Source organism: Triturus cristatus, chromosome 7 (genome assembly GCF_964204655.1).
Source record: "Triturus cristatus chromosome 7, aTriCri1.1, whole genome shotgun sequence".
NCBI lineage: Eukaryota > Metazoa > Chordata > Amphibia > Caudata > Salamandridae > Triturus > Triturus cristatus.
Genome location: NC_140590.1, coordinates 1,577,524,295 through 1,577,543,123, shown reverse-complemented (window position 1 = coordinate 1,577,543,123; position 18,829 = coordinate 1,577,524,295). Strand labels below are relative to the sequence as shown.

The 18,829-nt window shown below is 39.7% G+C and overlaps 1 long non-coding RNA gene across 1 annotated transcript in view; it reads right to left on the bottom strand.

Moving 5' to 3' along the window:
• Positions 1–2,578: 2,578 nt before the first annotated feature.
• The window catches only part of LOC146812422 (uncharacterized), a 34,152-nt gene continuing 17,901 nt past the window's right edge, over positions 2,579–18,829 (bottom strand). Inside the window, exon 3 of the long non-coding RNA XR_014965943.1 lies at positions 2,579–6,845. This is a non-coding gene — a long non-coding RNA (uncharacterized LOC146812422). The remainder of the gene's footprint in view (positions 6,846–18,829) is intronic.

Below are 18,829 nucleotides of genomic sequence, written 5' to 3'. Positions count from 1 at the left end.
CTGCCACGTTGTGCATGAAAATGCACACCATGGCACTTTGCCATTGCGGTGGGTGCTGCTTACAGCAGCACCTGCCTCAATGTCAAACATGCAGAATGCAACCACCAGGTTGGCGGTCGCATCTTAATTAGCAGTGCGGGACCATCGCTTGTCTGGCGGCCGGTCCCAGCACCGCGAGGATGGCGGGCGGACTCCGCTCACCATCCTAATCAACTAATTTATTTTTCCAAGCTTTACTGCTCGCAGCCACAGCTACCCAGGGTTGAGTTAAGGGTAAATAAATGATACTGACTGGACCCAGGATGGTAGTTGGGGCCGTAAACACATTGAGGCCCTGTAGATCTGTGAAATAATTTTCAAATAATTGCATCTAATTCAAGAGAATCCTTAAGTAACACCTTGTGTCACAGCAGCTTCATGAAATACCTTTCAAATAGCTGTAACTGAACTGAGAGTAGCCTTTAATAAAGCAGTACTGTCCTACAGCTTTGGGAAAGACTTCTCAAGCAGTTGGATCTTCCTAGAGAGGTATATCTAGTATCACATTGTACAACATCAGTGGAGTGAGTGTTCCAAGTTAAAGCACCCTGCAGTTGGAAAGATCTGCCACCCCTTTTTATATGTAGTTTTATTAAACCACAACGTTTCCCACAAAAATATATAAGATAGAAGACCCTCACATGTAAACCATCATATGGTTGCCTCATTAAGACATAACATCTACTTCTCAGAGGTGCACTACACTGTGGCCACCCACGTTGCTACTACATTTTCATCATTACCTCTAGGATTTACTTCTCCCACTGCAATCTAAGCCATTTTGGGGAGGGTGCTGGACACCAGAGGGATAGACTATAGTAGTCCCACTCAAACGTAAACTATTTGTGGTAAAGGTGTTCCACAGTAATGGGGTTCAATTTAATATGTCCACTCAATCTAAGCTATTTTGGGGAGGTTCCTGTACACTAAAAGGATCAAGTATACTACTCTCACTCCATTCTAAGCTAATTTGAGGAAACTGTTAAAACTAAAATGGTTAGAGCTACTATTCTCACTCCATTATAAAACACTTTGGGGAACATGGTCGACACTACAGAGGTAACATTTAGGATTCCTACAAGACAATGCATTATTTTTCAACATCATAAATAGCAATAAAAATTAAATAAATATAGTACACAATACATGTATTCACATAAATGCTCTAAATAACATTAAAAATATAGAATTAAAAACAACAAATGATCATCTAAGGCAAATGCAAATACAAATGTAAAAATTATACAATTACATTTAAAGTAAGTAAATATAAATATTACAATGAGTGAAATATTTTTAAACTACAACATTGTGCTTTTTTAAAAACACCTGTACTAAAATATAAATAACATAAACATTACAAACTAATAACTTATAAAGGTATTTTATATTTTTCATTAAAAAAATAATAATTGTATAACAAACATATTTAGATTATTACAAAACAATAATTTGATTCCAAAGAACACAATTTATACATACACTAACTACATATGTACACAAATGAAAAAAACATTTTAAATAACTATATAAACATGGTAAAAGAATAATTTAAAAAATTCAATTATTTATTAATACATTTAAAATTCTGATCAAATTTGAAAATAACAAAATTAGGGTGAGATTTACTACTTTTTCACACAGCGCAGTGCAGCAGCCGTAAATGCTGCACTGTACTGCGTAAAAACGAGAGAGGAGGAGAGCACCAAATTTACTAAAATAAGGCACTCTCCTCCCCTCTGCCTATGCCACCACTGAAATTAACTGCGGTGCACCAGAGACACACCTTTGCACCAGGGTGCAAGGGTGTCTCTGTGAGTCCAGCAAAGGTTTTGAACTGGAAGGGTACCCTTTCAGTACAAAATACTATGCTGAGTCTCACTTCAAACCTTTTCCCTCTTTGTATGTGATGTGTCCAGTGCAGCACACATGCAAAGTCAGAAAACGAAGGAGAAATTAAAGCATTTCTCCTTCCTTGCGCCTACTTTAAAAGTTCGCAGTTTTCTGAAGCTAAACCCAGTCTACATTGTTTAGTAAATTGGGTTTAGCTTCAGAAACCTTGGGTGGTTGCATGCTCCACCTATGGTATGCCCCCTTGGCGATAAGTAATGCAAAGCAACACTATGAGCTGCTTTGCATTACTTTCACAGGATTCCCAGCACGCTGGAAAGTAAATTGTGAGAAAAAGATTTTTGCGCTGATTTAACAGAGTAAAATCTTAGTAGATCCCCTCCTTAGAGTATTAAACTTTCAGAATTTAACATGTTTTGCAAATAATTATAAATACAACACTTAAAATGTACAATTCTAAATGATTTATAAATCTAATAACAAATACCTAAAAAATCTTCTCAACATACCACTAATCAAAATATGAATAATTATTTTCATAAAAACATCTGAAAAACATATTTTTATTAATAAATCAAATGCAAATAAATATTGATTCTTTTATTTAAAAAGCAAAAAATGAAACAGTGTATGTATATGTATAATAAAACGTTACTAAATAATAAATTAATGCAATAAAACTTGTTTAAATATTTCCCTTTTTATGATCATAAACACAACAATAGCATATCATGAACATAAAATTAAAAACATTCTAATTACATTTGAAATAATAGTAATAAGAACATTTTAAAATCTAAGGCATGACTTATATAAATGCATTTTTAAAGTAAAACATTATCAAAAACAACAAAACAATCTTTACCTTTACATACATATTTAAATTTGACAGTTCTAAAAATTTAAGTTACTGAATAAAAAATAAAAATTCTAATTGAATGAATATATTTATCCAAACATACTTTAAAAACCACCACATCTTTTTCCTCTATACATCCAACAACCCACAAATAAACATGTTGTTAAACATGTATTTTAAAGTAAAATGTTTAAAACATAACATTTTAAAATTAAATGCATTAAACATTACAATAACCTTTTAACATAAGTATACACAACATCAAGCTATTTTATAATTAAATACATAAAATAAATCAGACAACTATCACATCTCATTAACAAAAATGTCATAGAAATGACATGACATATGCAACAATATTTCAGCAAAAAATATATTTGTTAATTGTATGAAAAAGAAGGCTACAGCTGATAGACATACATTTGATATTTATGTCTACAATATTTTTTATATCAAAATATTGCTGCAGTGATATATTTTTCATATTCTGTTCAAACACTTTGCTCTTGTTGTCTGTTTGATGTCATTCAGAAACACTCAGTGAAGTACCCATTTATAACTCTATATAGTCTGTATGGCTCACGAAGGGCACCACCAGCATGAATAAGTGGATTCAAGTCCTGTAAATCACTGTTCTGATGTAGCAACAGTTATTAACAAAAGCTGTTACTCACTGTTGCTACATCTTAAAGGAATTGTATGCTGCTCTGACAGGATTCTCTGAGAGCCTACGGGTGTAGCACTGGAGAGCAGGGTGCATAGATTCTAGAGGGGGAAAAGGGAAGGCAAGGAGAGTGGTGGGGTTGGGTAGCAGGATGGCAGTTATTTTATTTTATGTTGGACAGAGAGAGAAGGCCATGTTAAGTATTCTCCCCATTACCCCTCTTCCCCACCCAGCAGCTGAAAGCAAGGGTAGATGATTTTGGGAGCCATGCATACAATAACATTTTGGATGGTTAAAAATTGAATTACAAGGACATTTTTCACCACGTGGTTCTGAGTGACATCATAGACAACTCGTGATGTGCTCTAGTTGATGTCTAGTTGATGTCACTCAGAACCTAAGTTCCCTCTAATTATTTTTGTCTGTGTATGTCATGATATGTTTGTGTGCACCTTTTCTCAACTTTGTGTGCAATCGAAGGCAATGATCAGCTAATTATTTAGGTGACAGGGTGGTTCAAAAGTCTTTGTCCTCATTCATTAATAGTAATTAATGATAAGTGAGCCATTTTGTATAGGGCAAATTACATCATCAGAGTGCAGGGATGGCCATATTGGGGTTCAGGTCGACACAATGAATTTGGTGTCTGTTGGAGCATAGATACCCAGGTGAGCCTTCCTGTGGCAAAGCAATCATGGTCTCACAACATATGGGCAATTAAATGAGTGAAGGATCCCAGGACACTGACAGGACTACATTTATTGGCCGATACAGGGACTTCCATAATTTTCTTTTCTTTTGGGAACATTAGCAAGTCTTACATAGTATATGATCTTATCTGCCAAGTTGGAGGATTTGATTGCCCCTGAAGTGTTTTGTTTGCTATTTCCTGTAGAGAGATGAGGATGAGCAGAGAACATGAATGAAGTGAGCAGAGCTATGGGTTTGATTTGGCTCTAAGAGACAAAACATGAGCTGAGACAAATAAAAGATTTAAAATGTAATATATGCAACAACTGTATTGCAAAAATATGATAAAGATTATTTAAAAGTTAGACAAGTTTTTAAATGTATCAATTTAATGCATGAGATGATATGACTGTACTGAAAGACAATTATTTAAAGTATTCATTTCTAAACATGGACTTAGAAATAGTCAAGAATATTTATGTGCCCTGACAATGTGGGTTTATGTCAACCATGAAAGTTTTTGGTTTGCCATCAACACCATATAAATGTAGTAGCATTTCTTTAGAAATGTGGACATGTGTAATTGTGGATGAAATATATTTTTGAAAATTGATGGTTTTAAATGATGCATAGGGTTGTTCTTGATGAGTTAATGATGTTGCACTTGAAATTAGTTTATTCTGTCACTTTGAAATGTAATTAATACTGTGAAGAACTTATGCCACATTTTTCTGTGAGACACTTTTTTATTTTAATATGGATCAATTTTCTGGTGTTATGCTCATTTTGCTCCTTATCATTTCCCTTCCCAATCAGTGTTTCACTGTAACTGCCCTCCCAATCAGTGTCTCATGGTAAACCATCCCTCCTCTAGTTCCGTGGAGCTCCAATTGAATGACGTCAAGGAATCAACGATGAATAACTGTGTTAGGAAGTGTCCATCGTGTGCCCAAAGCATCATATTCAATATATCCCAGGAAGGTCCATTGAAGGCATGCTAAGTCTGTGAGCCATTGTTTAAGAATGTGTCTTTTTGTGTTGAACATCTCCGGAGTGTAGTTGATGAGGGAGCAGGTGGACGATTTCTCTTACCTTAAGAAATGGGTTAGCACTAAAGATTTAAAATATTATGTTGCTGTTTCTGATTTATCAATGTGACCTCAATCATGATGAATTTGGAGAATCTATTAATAGGTTGTATGATTTGTGTATAAAAACCCTTGGAATTTATTATCGTGGGGGTCATTTGTATGGTTGTCTCCAGAGCTGCTGCTGCTGCTGGGGAGATTTTTAATTTCTTTTCCTGAGGTTATGTCCATTTGACTTAGATTTTCTGATAGGAATGTGTCAGCACTCTTTATGAGTTTAACTTCGGATTTTGCCTAGACTTGTCTGATTGAAGCCACTTTTTATCAGGTTGTATTACTGTATTTGGACCTTCATGGCAATCAATACATTTTTCTCTGTACCATATATAGTAATAGTTATGTAATAAATTCTTTTTTTTGCCTTATATTTTACCTGGAACTCAGTTATTATTAATGCTTCCTTATTTATCTTGTTTTATTGTGTTGAAATGTATTTTTATGAGGAGTGTATTCTCTAACCACAAGATGTATTAGAGATTTTGGAGCTGAATTAATTGGAAGAAAATTGGGGTGTTCGAAATATTGGGGTTCAGGTGATTATTGAGGTTCAAGTCCTACAGAAATGACCTACGTTATTGTTAATTGTGAAGCAATACTATTCACTATTAATCTATGTATGAATGACATTATTGTATGCACACATCCTGACCTAAATGTGGCACTGTAAAATACAGTAATTTGCCCAGGACACACAATTTGGTAAAGTGAGGAAACTGAGATTTGAGCACAGGTTTACTGGTAATGCATTTTGTAATTTAGCCTATGGATTTAGCTATCCTACCAGTTAACAATGGAAAACGCTGTGTGATCAGGTTTCTTGCAAACTAAAATACAGTGGGGCTGATTACGATGAGAGATGGAAAGCCTCCGACCTCGGGTCGGAGGCTTTTATACACTCATCGTCGGTTTGACATCCGACCACCTAATTACAATCTAGGTGATCGGAATTTAAACGGGCCAGTCATTCTGGCTGGATTCGAATGGGCTTAAGGAGCCCGTCAGTCACTCAGAGACCAGCTTGTAAATCCAATGGACAGCGTTTCCGCCGTTGGGATTACGATGCTCGGTTTCTCACAGGCTTTCCATGCCGGGTTTTCCGACATGGAAAGCCTGTCAGAAAGCAAGTTTGGAGGACCATAGCAGGGCCCTCTTCCCCTTGTGGCATCTGGTTGGGGCCCCTGTTGATCCCTGCACCATATGGCAGGCACCTTGAGGTTGTTGTAGGGATGAACACAATCTCCCATTTCTCTATGGGAGCTTGTGCCACGACCGGTTTATGGCCCATTCTGTCAAATGACAGTACATCATGTTAAATAAAGCTGATGCTATGTGTAAAAAAAATGATATATGATAAGCAGATTGTTATGTGAAATGGAAGGCGGGCATTACTTTTACATACATATGCCAGATCAGACATCGAGAACTCTTACCCTGTAGTTCACGCCGCAGCCTAGCAGAGACAATATGGAGCCTACTCCTTTTTCCTGACCGCCTCTACGTGTGGAAAACGATATGAAGGAAGGAAGGAGGATTGATTAGGTTGAGGTAAGATGATAGGTTTTGGTGGTGCCTCCTGAGGTTCTTTGCTGTCGACCTGAGAAGTGGAAAAGGACACAGGAGGAAGTTGATTAATTATGAATTTGAGAACAGACGTTCAAAAACACTATTTACTTACAAGTATTCGGAGCTCAGCATCCGTAAAGCAAATAATATTAGACTATCAGTGTTGATTTGCAGAATTTGTTGGCCATCCTTATTAACGCTTCTATTTTAAATGCTGTAGAGCTACGTTGAGACATGCCATACACAAGCTGAGCACACACATTTACTCCCAGTCCCAGGTAGGAGTGACCGTCACCAAGCAATAGTTACTCTGCTCACACGCAAAACTTCACGGGTTTCAGTGGAGTATTTTGGTAACTCTGCAGAATTCCACATTGTGAAACTCCGCCAGCTCTGCCCAGGCCTAGGTTTTCACACTTCTTATGAATTAATGCCCAAGGCAGAGGATGTCATAGGCTTATTTGCATTTGTCAATGTAATGATAAGGTCAAGTGTTGTTAGGAAGGATACCACAGACTTGGCACTATGAATATGAGGTGTGTGTATTTTGGAGCAGTAGCATTTGTTTACAAAGGAGTCTGGGGATAGAAGCTGCAACACAAAGGTGTTGTTACTATAAGCTCTTTAACAAAATGTTCATCTTTACCAATGCTCATAAGGAGAAATGGGAAGAAGCCGAAGACCAGCAGGAGACTGACTCAAAAGCTTTTAATGCTGCATGTAATGAAGAGCTTGACTGATGAGTTGAATGTATTATCCACCCATAGAGTTAGGGTGATTGTTGGTGTGTATTCACTTCCACTATGTGCGTAAAACTTAATGTGTATGACAGGAAGACTGCACTGGGGTGGGTGCCCAAGTGTGCATGTTACAGGGAAAACAGCCCAGAGCCCCTCGGTAAAAGGGATCTCCATAATTCACTGTTTTCTATCTATAATTCCATATGTGTTTGATGAATCTTATTTGACACAAAATAACTACAGCTTTGCTTAGATGTATTAAACAAGTGAGGAAACTGGATTGAAACACAGAAGATATACCACCATATGGGAATGTTCACTCAGTCTATAGAGACAAGTATTACATTTATTTTAGATTGTGCAGTGGTTATTGTTTCTTGAAGAAGGCTATGAAATGCTGAACTAACAAACACTTTTATATTGAGGTTTATATTGTGATACCAGGAGTGGCCATGTGTTAGAAATTGGGTCTCTAGTTGGCAGAGGTTTGCAACCTGTCCAAGTTGGAACCACAATTCTAGTCAGGGTACGTCAGATACACACCCTAAGTTAACCTGTGCTCATCCTCTGATAGCTTGGCACAGAGCGGTCAGGCTTAACTTTTGAGTCGATGTGTAAAGTATTTGTGCAACACTAAAATTACAATAACACAGTGAAAATACCATAAAAAGACTCCACACCAGCTTAGCAAAATGGAGAATATTTATGTGAGTAAACAAGACAAAAATGACAAAAATCTAATTAGTAGAACTCGAGATATGAACTTTTAAAGATTAAGTTCAAAGTGCTTGAAGTCAATAGCACTAAACGATTCCTTGCAGTTGCACTAGACCGGGGTAAATCCAAAGTTCAGGCCGACCACGATGAAGGCAGGCAGGCTACTGATCCCATGCAGGGTTTGCCGAAAAAGTACCTTTGTATGGAGCAAGCGTCTACATCGAAGCCTCTATACATCGGATCAGATTCACGCAGTCGGGTGGATGCGTCAGAGTTGAGCCTTGCAGTCGGTGTCGAAGGATAGGCGATGCATCAAAGTTGAGCCTCACAGCGATGTCTTCAGAACGGCACTGCGTCATCATCGAACCTCCCAGTCGGGACCTACATTGTCATCGAATCAGCACTGCGTTGGAGAGGCAATGTGTCAGTGCCGATTGGCACAAAGGGGTCCCTGCATTGATTTTTGCAGAAAACAACTGCAGAACTCCCTTCTGAGGCACAGGGCTGAATGGGCACCTAAGGTAAGGGTAGGACTCACAGATAGCAGAGTCCAGCAGCACCAGCAGAGTTGCAAAAGATCTGTTGTGACCCTGATACTTCAAAGAAAAAGGGGCATACCATCAAGCCCTTGGAGAAACTTGGGTTTAAGGATGTAGAGAACAGGTCCAGTCCTCCTCACTCCCAGACAGCAGACCTACACAGCAGAGCAGGTGGCAAAGGGACATTCCTTCCTACAGCATAGCAATCAGCAGGCAGCAGGCCAACATAGCAATGTATTTAGAAAAGTAGCAGTCCCTTCTACAGCACAACAGCTCTTCTTCCTTGGTTCCAGCACAGTTCTGATTTGGTGGTGCCAGGGGTCCAGTGCTTATAACCAAATGTGCATTTGAAGTGTGGGAGACTTCAAAGAATCCTTTGAAGATCACGAGGTCTATGGCTCCCCTGCCCTGGCTCCAGGATCACTATAGGGGTGTATGCAGCTCTTTGTGTTTGGACAGGTAAAGCCCCATTCACATGCAAGTGTCAGCTCTTCCCTTCCAATCTACCTCAGTAAGGCCCATCTGCCTGGTGATGGGCCATCAGAATGCAAATGTCACACTCCATCTCCCTTTGTGTGACAGTCTAGAGGGAATGCAGAACACCCACCTGTTACCCAACCCAGACTTGTATTCAGAGACAGGCAAAGGCACAGAATGGTTAAACTAAGAAAATGCCAACTTTCTAAAAGTGTTATTTTGAGACTTACAATTTCAAATCTGATTTCAACATCAGTTGTGATTCTAAATTGTGAGTTCAGAGACACCAAACTCCAGATCTCTATTTTTTCCAATTGAAAATTACAGTAAAAAGATGTTTTAGGGCGATACCAATGTTACCCTATGGGAGAGATAAGCCTTGCAGTAGTGAAAAACTACCAGGACATGTAAAGTTCAAAAGCACATGTCCTACCTTTTAAAAACACCGCACCCTGCCCATAGGGCTGCCTAGGGCCTAACTTAGGGGCGATGTATCTGTAGTAAAAGGGAAGGGTTGGACCTGGCAAGTAGGTGAACTTGCCAGGTCGAAATGGCAGTTATAAAACTGCACAAACAGGCACTGCTGTGGCAGGCATGAGCCATGTTTTAGGGCTACTGTAATTTACAGGTCCTGGGCACATATAGTGCACTGTACTAGGTACTTGCAAGTAAATGAAATATGCCATTTGTGGATAAGCCAATGTTACCATGTTTAGAGTACAGAGAAATGCACTTTAGCACTGGCTAGCAGTGGTAAAGTGCCCACATACCCTGAAGCTAGCTAAATAGGAGGCCAGAAAGCTAAAAATCTGGAGAAATGACACCATGGATGCCAGGTCTAACACCATGAAAATATGAACCAAAGAGATTAAATATCATGGAGTGCAAACCTTACGGGATATTATTGTGAATGGTTATTTGGAAGTACCATTGTTTTCCATAGCAATACACCGTTGTACTTAGTGAGTCAATGAAATGATGCATTTGTAGCTAGATATTACATAGATGCAATGCGTTAATGTTTTAATTACAATTTATAGTAATTTATCTTTTGCTGTGTGGTGTATCTGAACCTTTTATAGAAAAAATAATCTGTACGTTTTCCAGTTGGAATTGAAAAATCAAATCTGCATTCTGTTTTGATAACTTTAAAAGTTACATTTTGGTAGATTACCAAAATGGAATACTAGTAAAATATGTTTACACAAGAGAGATATGGATTTCATGAAGGCGAGAACTCATTGTTTGATATTTACTTGATATTGTGCCTGAATTTATTTCTAAAATAGTCAAGTCTCTGACGATGGTGTTTTAGGAAAAATCTGACATTTTTCTGTTACATTTGACAGAATATATTTTATGAGACAACTGAATAAAGCTATATAAGAAAATTGGTGAATTACTTCTCAAAATTGGACTCTCCTAAGAGAGTGACATTTTTGAGTGCTGCACAAATGCTTGATTTTTAAATTTTGACATGTGCCCCCTAATGGAAGACTAATGGAGTGGTGTAGAAATAGACTGCACAGCAGAAGCTACTTAGATTTATCATGTTGATTCGACAAAGGAGTGCACCCATTATACTTCATGAACAGTAAGCGTTTATTTAGTGTAATGGTGGCATGCTGGCCGTGTGTAGAGTACTTGGCTACTTTGCCATCTTGCATTACCATCAGGATCATCGTCTAATACTGGCAATGTAAGGGTTGATCCCATTCCAGTTCTTCGGTTATGAGTAGGGTGGTTGAAAGTCATGCACTGTGCAGTGGCATTTTGCAGGGACCGATGGGTTTTATGACCAATGCCATTTCTCAGGCCAGTTCCACTCTGCTTCTTTTTTTCCCCTGTATGTGCACATTTTTCCATCATATTCCCATATTCCCCAAGTCCTGTTCTAGAATCTTGCCCACACTATGCTTGGTGTCTTTAAACACGCTTAACTCCGACTACTCAACTTCTTAAGCCAGTGTTCTGTTCCATCACCTTCTTTAATGTTCTAGGGCATTGGTTCCCAAACTTTTGACTCCAGGGGACCCCCATTGAGTCACCACTGGATGCCGGGGACCCCCAAGCAATTTGTAGGATTTACATTTCAAACATTAAAACAGTAATTCGAAAAAAATAAACAAACGTGTGCACACAAAACAAATACTCAAATTACTAAGGATATTAGGGGCATATTTACAAGTCCCTATCGCCATGGGAACGTCACTTTTTGCAATGTTCCTGTGGCAATATGGGCTTTGCCTTATTTACAAGGCAGTGTTAAGCCACTTATTGTGACTTAACGCTGCCTTGTAAATAAGGACCCCTTTCACGCAATGCTTGGCATGAAAAAGGTGGGCAGTGGGAGTTGCAGTGGGCGTTTCACTCCAACACCCATTGATTTTGACGCTGCCCTCTATTTACAAGGTCAGCTTAAATAGGAGACAGCACCAGAATTAGGACCATGAAAAACCTGGTCTTAATGAGGAGAAATGCCTTATTTCTCCTCGTTTTTGCTTTTTCCAACGGAAAAAGCAAAACACCTTTGTTTGTTTATGTTCAGGAAGGTGACCCTTCCTGCACATAAACAATCTTTAATAAAAATGACGTTTTGTAACTTCCATGTGTGCTGCATTAGGCAGCACACATAGGAGTGACAAAAAGGCATTACAAAATTGTTCATGTGCAGGAAGTGGGAACATAGCAGCATCAGGATAATGATAGACTGGGAATAAACATATGTTGCTAACTTTTACCATGCAGTTTGCAGGCAGCTCTTTGACAGTTTATAGGGCACTGTGCTAGATTACGATTGTCCCTTATGAATTGCAAAGTGACAAAAGAATCTCTGTGACAAAATCAGTAGCCCACTGACCTATGCACATAAAATACTGTTTTTTAAAATACATTGTACACGTTATTTGCAGTAGGCATATTAACCCTCTGTGTCACATTAGATAAGTGTAGTAATCTGTGAGTCAGATTACGTATGTTATAATCTTGTATTCATTCACATTTATGTATGTTCATGTATTGTACCTAGTTGGAATGTTCCATTGCTGCTTAGTTACTTAAGAATGTTAGTGGGCACTCTTGAGATGGGGTCCGTTGAAGTTAGCTGCTTCCAAGCTATTTCCTCTTTCATGTAATCTACAAATAAACTACTCAAGACATCTTCTGTATCCTGGACTTGCTTACTAAATTTGATTGGCGACGATCCTGGTTACATGGACTACCCAGCGTGCAAGTATTGAAAGAAGCGGATCAACTTGACAAGCTACTTTCTACTGCCTTAGACTCATGAATCATCAAACATCCCTGTCTTCATGATCTACAATCAAAGCTCTACTCTACGATACCACAAGGCAAACTGCAACATTTGTGAATTAATTATCGAGCAAGACCTGTTAAGACTTGTTATCTACTGACTCAGTGCATTTTAATTGGATGCCTTTCCAGTAGCCATACCTCGTTCTTCGTCGTTATCGAGGACGAGCGTCTTGACATTTTGTTTTTGTTGCCATTTGCCCAACTTGTGCGCTCTATTGCGGCCTACTCTGTTTGCTTTCTTTCTAATTGGCTTCACGTTGACATAGCATTTTTTTAAAAAGCGCCTGCATTCTTACCTGGCGCGTGTTGACATCGCGTGCGCGCATCATTTCTTCGGAACGCTCTCTACATCATTCCTGCCAGATGAGCGTCTGTACGTAAGAACGGCTGCGTGTCACAAGTTCAATGCGCATAACTGCCACCTTTGTTCTTCCTGCTGGCTCGTACGTTACTAATCCTGTGTCTCCTAGCAACCACACTACCGCGAACACAACGCGCACAGACTGTAATGCTGCAACGCTGATGCACACAGCTTTTTCCTTACAGTAAATCCTTTTTTTCCCTCAAAGCAACAACATATGGACATTTATTCTGCTGGAAATTATCTGTGCACAATGTATTAAGCACACTTATGCGCACAGCTTATCTCCTATCACTTCGTCTGCTTATTACGACGGTGACACACACACCTTCTCCTTGTATTTGTGTATGTCACGGTGATATACACACCTCATCTCCGTCAATTAAACTCTTTGCTCAAGTGTGCACTTTACTGTGACACACACACCTCGTTTTGCCCAAACTTTATCACGGTGATGTACTCATTTCGCCAATAGTTTCCTTTTACTTTGTATTTTTTTTACTTTTCCTCAAAATCACTTAACATGAGTATTTTCTGACCACTAGTTTGTCATATCCACCATGTGTACCCTCCAATCTGTGAATCCACCTCCTGCATTTTTAGACTCTCCTGGAGAACCACCTATCAGATGGGAAGTGTGGCATGACGCTTTTGAAACCTATTTGGGGGCCATAGGTGCGTCAAGATTCAGCGCAGATAGAAAGAAATACTTATTGCTACACTCTCTAGGTTTCGAAGGAAGATCTGTGTTTAAACATTTGCCTGACCTACCACAAGATGTCGCCATACCTAATGACGAATACAGAAAAATGGTGCTTAAACTCAAGCTTCGCTTTGATAAACAACCAAGTCTCATGGTTCTCAGACATTCTTTTTTTTAAAGAAAACAATCAGAAGGGGAAGATGTGGATTCTTACATTTTTGTGTTGCGTAGATTGGCAGCAAACTGTAAATTTGAGAACTTTACTGACCAACTCATCAGGGACCAATTTGTATGCCATTGTAGAGACAAGAATATTAGACAAAAATTGCTCACCATGGGTGATCCGTCTTTGGATGAAACCATCAAGTTAGCTAAAAGTATAGAAATTTCTATGGTTTCATTGAAGGAATTAGAGGATAAAGTTGTGGAAGCTGTTCATGCTATTAACCTCAATGCATCTAGTAAATCTATCAGAAAGTCGTCTCAAAACAATGCTAGTAAAGTCAGTAAGTCCTCTAAAGTCAACAATACTAGCAATGGAGAGCCTACAATGTGTATAAGGTGTGGGAACTCACCCCATTTCTAAAGGTTCACGATGTCCTGCTTCCAATGTCACTTGCAACTATTGTAAAAAAGTTGGTCACTTCGCAAAGGTTTGCCTTAAGCTTAAAGGCCAAAAGAATCAAAAGAAATCTACTGTATGTGTAGTTGAGTCAGAATCTTCCTCTGATTCTGAGGTTGTTTCTGTTGTTTCTGATCACATTATTGGTGATGTCATTGAAGGTGATCCCAAAGCTTGTGTTGACCCTATCGTTGATATCTCTGTTGGGACTAAATGTATCAAACTCTTGGTGGATTCTGGTGCCAAGATAACCATGATCACTAAGAAACTTTTTGATGAAACTTGGGAAGGTACTCAACCTCTCCTTCCTCCTGATCGCACACCTGTGTCGTATGAGGGTCGTAAAATCGAGCTCTTGGGTTTATCTGAGGAAGAAATGTGTTTTAAAGGAAGGAGAATAAAAGGGAAGATCTATGTTGCTGTTAAAGGGTTAAACATTTTAGGGTGGTTTCATCAAGGATTGTTTGGAATGATTCTTAAGCCGGGAACCAAAGAACAGGTCCTTGTGGTTGGGTGTTCCGATGAAATACAATCACTCAAAGATAAATTCCCTACAGTTTTCAGCTCTGAATTAGGGAAAATTCAGGGTTTTAAACACAGAATCATAGTCAATGAGGGGTCCCTACCAGTAAAACACAAACTCAGGGGAGTACCATATAGTGTCAGGGACGACTTAGAGAAGGAATTAGTACAGTTATGTCAGAAGGGTGTGATTGAGCCAACAGAGTCCTCCCTATGGCTTTCTCCATTGGTCGTCGCTAGGAAGAGGTGTGGTCAACTCAGGGTGTGTGTTGATTTGAGATCACTTAATAAGGAAATCTGGGTTGACTCACATCCTCTTCCGAAAATTAATGATCTATTTTCGTCTACCAGAGGTGCCAAATTCTTCACTAAGCTTGACTTAGCCTCCGCATATCACCAAGTTGAGTTGCATCCCGATTCTCGGCATCTCACGGCGTTTGTGTCCCCTCTAGGCACATTTCAATACCTACGCATGCAATTTTGGGCTAGCATCGGCTGCGTCGGTATTTCAGAGAGTCATGTCCAACATACTTAAAGGGGTTGACGGAGTCTTAGTTTTTCAAGACGATGTATTAATTTTTGCCAACGATGCTCCCTCACATGACCTAATTTTGCACAAAGTTTTGGGCTTATTTCAGCAACATGGTGTTGTCTTGAAACTTGAAAAATGCTAATTCTTTTGTACTGAAGTAGAGTACTTAGGGCACATTCTCAGTCAAGATGGCGTTAAACCCAGACCTGGTCTTCTGGAGGCAATTGTTAATGCCTCCACTCCCACTTATAAAAAGGGGGCCAAATCGCTCTTAGGCCTGTGTGAATATTACTCGAGGTTCATTCCCCACTATGCTACTATAGTCCGTCCCATTAGTAATCTCCTCAAAAAAGGTACTAGATTTGTTTGGAACAATGAGTGTGTGTCCGCGTTTGAAGAAGTCAAAAATCTCCTAGGCAGCAGTGCTGTACTAAAGCCTTTTGACCCGAGTTTACCTAGTTGTCTTACAGTCGATGCCAGTCAAGTAGGGTTGGGTGCTACGCTTACGCAAGCTGAGGTTGGAGTTGAAAAAACAATTGGGTTTGCGTCCAGAGTTTTAAGGTTACCTGAATTACAATACTCAGTCATTGAGAAGGAACTGTTGGCCTGCTCATGAGCTATTGAAAGGTTTCGGCCATATGTGTGGGGAAAGCGTTTTCTACTTCAGACTGACCACAAGCCCCTTGTCAATATCTTCGGTGGGAATTTAAGCAAATGTTGCACTCCCAGAATTATGAGAATGGTCACCAAGTTGTTACAGTATTAATTTGATATCAGACACATCTCTGGGGGAAAAAATGAGAGAGCAGACTTTCTGTCTCGTTTTCTGCCCACGAGCACTCAAAAAGATGATGTTTCCTTTTCTGACCTTATTGAGGAGGATTATGAAGATTGTCTTGTGGCAGGTGTCGACATTCCTGAACTGAGATTTTGTTCCGAAGATGAATGGAGAGTCGCATTTTCTGATGACTGTGTTCTCCAAGACGTGTGTAATCTTATTAGGAGTGGGTGGCCCAAAGTAAAGGTCCTGCCTCCTGCGCTACAACCTTTCTCTAAGATTGGAGATGACATTTCGTTGGAGGATGGTATTTTATTACGGAATGACAAACTTATTCCTCCACATTTGTTTAGGAGGGGGATCATAATTAGAGCTCATGAGGGGCATTTAGGTTCTTCCTTCACCAAACGCCGCATTCGTGACGCGTACTGGTGGCCAGGAATGGGTTCTGAGATCGATGAGTTTGTTTTGAACTGCTGTATTTGCAGTTCATCTGACAAGTCTCTTAAAACTTCAGTCCCTCCTCTTATGCCTGTAAATGCCCAGACCGTCCTTGGGTCAAACTGGGTGTTGATGTAATGGGACCTTATTTGACACTCAACGGAAATTCAAGAGTTATCTTGGTTTTAGTTGACTATGCTTCCAAATGGCCCGAATACAAATTAGTTAGAGAAGCTGACACAAAAAGCCTCATTAATTTTTTGAGGAAAGTTTGGTCTAGAGAGGGATCTCCTGAAATACTTGTGTCAGATAATGGGAAACAATTTGTTGGGAAAGATTTTGAATCCTTTTTGTCTGCCTCCGGGGTGAAACATTTTAAAAGTTCCTTTTATCATCCTCAAGGGAATGGTCTGGTCGAAATAATGAATTGTGTGGTGGGGGACTGTGTTAAATGGGCTAAAGCTAATAACCAGGATGTTCTCAAATCTCTTGAAAGTATGATATGGTTTTATAGGACCACCCCACACTCGTCTACCAAGGTGTCTCCTTTTGAGTTAATGAGAGGAAGGAAGCCCATTACATCTTTCCGTCCAGGATTGATGTAGAATCAGATGTGCGGCAATTAATGTCTGTAGCAAAAGATAATGTTTCAGTCACTCAAGCTAAACAGAAAAAATGTTTTGACACTAAAAAGGGTCTAAGACTTCCATCCTCATAGTAGGTGATACTGTTAGAATCAGGAAGTCCATGCATAGTCACAAAGGGGAAAGCAAATTTGGTCCTCCTGTGAAGGTAATTAAGATCATGGGAAATGCTATTCAAGTGAAAGGAGGTTTTTGGTGGAACTTATGCAAGGTTGCTAAAGTCCATTGTTCTGCTAAAGAAGTTCCGTCTTACTGGTAAATGTTCGCAGGGCACAGGTTCTGTACCGGGTGGTGTCAGGCGGAGGTCACGTAAAGTTATTAAACCTATCAGGGATAGGGATTGAGTTTTCTTATGCTAATTGTTGTTACAGTAAAAAAAACAAAAAAAACATTTTTTTTTTTTTTTGTGTTGGAAGAAGGGGTGGTAATGTAGTAATCTGTGAGTCAGATTACGTATGTTATAATCTTGTATTCATTCACATTTATGGATGTTCATGTATTGTACCTAGTTGGAATATTCCATTGCTGCTTAGTTACTTAAGAATGTTAGTGGGCACTCTTGAGATGGGGTCCGTTGGAGTTAGCTGCTTCCAAGCTATCCCCTCTTCCATGTAACCTACAAATAAACTACTCAAGACATCTTCTGTATCCTGGACTTGCTTACAAAATCAGTAGCCCACTGACCTATGCACATAAAATACTGTTTTTTAAAATGCATTGTACATGTTCTTTGCAGAAGGAATATTAACCCTCTGTGTCACATTAGATAAGTCAAAGCTGCCACAAGACAAAACTCTCATCTCTCCCCAGCAGGTACATTAATCACTGGCATCTTCTTGACACTTTTATAGTTGCTAGAAAACTGCTCATTTTACAAGGAACTTAGCAGTGCTTTTAAAACTGCTGCCTGCGGACCCCCTGGGAATGTGCCACAGACCCCTGGGGGTCCTCGGATACCCAGTTTGGGAAACACTGTTCTAGGGTGTTCTGCTCTTTCTCCTTCTATGCCCCCTATTCTCTGCAGCTTGATACTTCTGTCTCCCTTTGCTTATGTCATGACATATTAATGTAGCTTTGTATGTGGTATTGGTGTAGGAAAAGAAAAGAGGCGGTGCAGTAGTGATGGACGAGAGTGCCCCTTGGCCAGCCACACCTAGATGAGGAGGAGGAAGCCAGGTGCTAAAGAACTACCTTCGACATTCTCATTGAGACTGGTCGGGCGTCCTACAGCCTAGGAGGAGGTGTGGGATTCAGTACAGCCAGGGATTTTCAAACGGTGGGTGGAGGCAAGATCTGCACTGAGAAACAGCAGTGTCAGAGACACATTGAACAGTATTGTGTCGAAACAGCATCAACCCTCCGCAGAAACACTCATAAACCATTAGTAGCAGTTGCTACGGGGCAGTGGTGGTGAGGTGGGGAGTAAGGGGGTTAAAAAATCAAAACAATAAAGAAAAATTTCAATTACATGCCAGCCGCCATCTCTCCTCTGTCCTCTTTGGTCGACGCAGGAAGCACACAGGCTCCCAGACTCCCCTAAGCAAATCATGACGCTGATGTCATCAGCAAAACCACAGCCTCATGATTGGTCTCAGCAACCTTCTTCTGCTCAGTCAGATAGTGG